The sequence below is a fragment of the Microcaecilia unicolor genome, chromosome 3, assembly GCF_901765095.1.
Source record: "Microcaecilia unicolor chromosome 3, aMicUni1.1, whole genome shotgun sequence".
In the NCBI taxonomy this organism is placed as follows: domain Eukaryota; kingdom Metazoa; phylum Chordata; class Amphibia; order Gymnophiona; family Siphonopidae; genus Microcaecilia; species Microcaecilia unicolor.
The window spans coordinates 108,229,637-108,233,867 of NC_044033.1; positions in this window are offsets into that span (position 1 = coordinate 108,229,637).

The following is a 4,231-nucleotide window of genomic DNA, read 5'->3' on the forward strand; positions in this document are numbered from 1 at the left end:
ACACGGATTATTGTGCGTCTTAAATACTCTATGAAGATATTTAGTAGCCAAAGCAAACATCTAATATCTAAACTGAAATCTGATTATAAAACTGAGCATTGCACACTGTTGACAGAGGCGGTATATTTGTAGGAAGTACTCTAATAATTACAGAACATTTTAAATCATGAACATTTTTTAAATTAAAAATACATTAAAAGATATAAGAATATCTGATAGGTTTATGATATAGCATATGCTGTCATGCAGAAACATTGCAGCATGCATTTCATAATGAAAAGCATTCATTTAAATATTGACATTTTGATAATCTTCACCTGAAATTATTACTGCAATGAGCAAATGTGCTAACTGGCAGTGTTTAATACAAGTGACTATGAATATGAAAAGGAGCATTTATGATAATCATATCATATATCTAATGCAATATTTGTGTTATCACTCACTTTTACTCCACAGATAGCAAACTAGACAAAATTAATCCAGAGACATACCATTAATTTGATGCTTTCCAGAACTGGAGGAGTAGTTTAATGATTAGTGCAGTGAGCTGAGAATCTGGGAAACTGGCTTTGATTCCAAGTTCAGCTCCCTGTGACCCTGGGCAAGTCACTTAATCCTCCGCTGCCCCAGGTAGAAAACTAGATTATGAGCCCACTTTTGGTTCTACCACAGAAAAGCAGTATATGAAATCCATGACCATTTACTTCTCACATTACGAAAGTTTTACAACCAGAATATATGGCAGTTCTAAAGTTCCACGGATGTATTATACCCACATATAAGTATATGTGTTAAGAAGAACACACAAGCTTTTATGTGAACCATGCTGGAGGTGCAGTTTTGACAGATTTGCAATGTATAAAATATGCATGTACATGCATAGAGTACAAACATACATTTTACATCTTTTTTGGAGGATGCACTACTCACGAGCCTTTTTATAAAGGTGTATGAGCACCTATGTATTATGCATAAATAGGCACTTTAAAAAAATTTAGGTTCCCTATGATGAAATTACCCCAGAAGGGTGATTTTACAACTTCATGCATGGAGAAAGGGTATGAGCATAATTTGTATGTACTCTCATGTATTCGATATACTGCTTTTCTGTGATACAGCCAAGGTGGTTTATGTATTACACATGGGTACTTTCTCTGCCCCTAGAGGACTCCCAGTCTAAGTTTTGTACTTGGGCCAATGGAGGGTTAACTGACTTGCCCAGAATCACAAGGAATTGCAGTGGGAATCAAACCCAGCTTCCTTGGTTCTCAGCTCACTACTCTAACCATTAGGTTACTCCTCCACTCCAAAGTGGAAATATGTGCATCCTTTTTTGCTAGGCTAATTTTAGAAATAAAAGTACATAGTTTTGCTGGGAAAAACTACACGCTAAAGCTCAAAGTTTCAAAAATGTGCATACAAATGCAAACGTCTTCCTAACCCTGTCTTTCAGAACAGCTCTTCAAACAGCCATACATGAGTAAGTTTACCCATCCCAGTAAGTAGAAAGTTTGCATGTACAAACTCTGAATAATAAGAAATGACAGAATACTTGCTATTGATTATAAGATAGTGCTGTAGATTTACTGAGTTGCATGATGTACTTAAAAGTTTTGATATCACACCTGGCTTATTCAAGCATGACTGTTGAGCAGCATTTTCAATAAGCCAGGTTTGATATTGATGGTATTGGGTTATTCTTTTGGATCATTCCCTTGTGTTTCTGCAGTGTGAGACTTGCATGATCTGATGTAAATTCAAAGCGCTTGACATTATGTGATAGGTAGAGAAATAATGAGGGAAGGGGAGGCTGATGTGCATTGATCAGGACAGAGAGAGACCTTGGGTAATAGTCCAGCTTATTTTCGAAAGAGAAAGACGCCCATATTTCGACCCAAATCGGGAGACGGGCGCCTTTCTCTCATGGGCGCCCAAATCAGTATAATCGAAAGTCGATTTTGGGCGCCTCCAACTGCAGTCTGTCGCGGGAATGAACAAAGTTGACGGGGGTGGGGGGGGGTGGGGGGTGTTGGAGGCGTGGTAAAGGCAGGACTGGGGCGTGTTTAGCGGCCGAGGAGAGCTGGGTGCCCTTGGCCAATAATGGAAAAAAGAAGGGCGGCAGTAGCAAGAATTTGGGCCGCTTTTTTGGACCCTGTTTTTTCACGAACAAGTCCACAAAAAGTGCCCCAACTGCCCAGATGACCACTGGAGGGAATCGGGGATGACCTCCCCTGACTCCCCCAGTGGTCACTAACCCCCTCCCACCAAAAAAAAAGAACTTTAAAAACTTTTTTTGCCAGCCTCAAATGTCATACCCAGCTCCATCACAGCAGTATGCAGGTCCCTGGAGCAGTTGTTAGTGGGTGCAGGTGGACTCAGGCCCACCCCCCCCCCTACCTGTTACACTTGTGCTGGTAAATGGGAGCCCTCCAAACTGCCCCCAAAACCCACTGTACCCACATCTAGGTGCCCCCCTTCACCCATAAGTGCTACGGTAATAGTGTAGAGTTGTGGGCAGTGGGTTTTGGGGGGGATTTGGGGGGGGGCTCAGCACCCAAGGTAAGGGAGCTATGGACTTGGGAGGTATTTAAAATTTTTTTTTAACTTTTTACAAGTGCCCCCTAGGGTGCCCGGTTGGTGTCCTGGCATGTGAGGGGGACCAGTGCACTACGAATCCTGGCCCCTCCCACAACCAAATGCCTTGGAGTTCTTTTTTGGGCTGGGTGGCTTCGGTTTTCATTATCGCTGAAAACTGATACCGCCCAGCTCAAATCCGCCCAAATCCGATGCATTTGCCCGGCACCAACCGTATTATTGAAACAAAAGATGGACGCCCATCTTTTTTTGAAAATATGATCTGTCCCACCCCTTTGCTGACCCGTCCTCAGAGATAGTCGCCCATGGAGATGGGCGTCCGCGTTCAATTATCCCCCTCAGTGTCTGATAAGGTTGTAGCAGGAGCTAGATGGATGCTAGGATACGTAGAAAAAAGCATAACAAAAAAGAAAAATGAAAATGCCACTGAACCAACCATTGGTGCTGTCTCACTTACAATATGCAATACTGTATTTAGTTCTGGGGACTGCTAGAGGTCATTCATAGGGGGAGAGGGAAACAATGCAAAACAAAGGAAAACAAAAAATGCCATGCTGGACACTCAAAACATGATGGATTGATGAAGATTTGTACATCGTTGCTCTTGAATCTTTCGATAGCAATGTTGATGCTGTGAACTCTGATCCATTAAAAAAAAACCTAAAAAAGAACTTTATGAAAATGCATGGAATTGTTTGTTAATATTTTGAAAAACTGGGGAAAAAATCTTTTGAAATGCGATCGATCCTGCTATTGTATTTTTATTTAAGGTAGAAGTTGCTGGAATTTTTACTAGTGTAGTTTATATGTCCCTGCACATTGAATAAAGTAGTCCTATTCATCTAAGATACCAAGGATCCATCTCTTGACCCCCCCCCCCAGCATTAGTTGGTGCCTTGTGCTGCTGTTTGGCATCTCTGTGCATGCAAAAGGTTATCTCCCTGTGCACCGATTTCACAGAGCCCCCCTCTACATATTGCATGTTCAGCTTTGCAAGCAAATCAGGACACCAGCAATGACATATATTCGCAAGGATGTTTAAAATTCTAAAATAGGTTCAAAAATAATTGGGGAAAGCATGCAGAACCTGATTCATGGAATTCTTTCCACCCCCTCTGAACATGTGTTTGTGTGTATGTGTAAGCACATGAGCTTGCACATCTGTGTTTGTAACTGCATTGCTTGTGTGTCTGTTTTGCCTGTTTTATACATGTGGTGTGCTTGTGTATCTCTGTTATTTATTTATTTATTGGTAATTATGATATATGTGTTTACCTGTTTCATTTGTGTGTATATGTTTGTGTGTCTATACATGTTTGCATATATATGTCCATGCTTGCACAGGTGTGTTTCTATGCATGATATCTGTGTTGGCTTTCTGGCTTTCTGTGTGACTGTAATTGGGAAACGAGATGAGAGGAGACGGCAGTTTGCAAAGTGTAATTCTTTAATCACTTTTTTTTTTTTTTTACAGTAAATCAGTGTATGTATGCTACTGCTGTAGGGAGTGATTACACCAAGCTATCAATAAGAGGGGAACAATAAAGGGGGAAGTTATCAACTTGGACTACTCATAAGTCAGATTATTTTAGCAAAGGGTCTCATGGCACAAAATGGGACCTTGTGCTAAAAT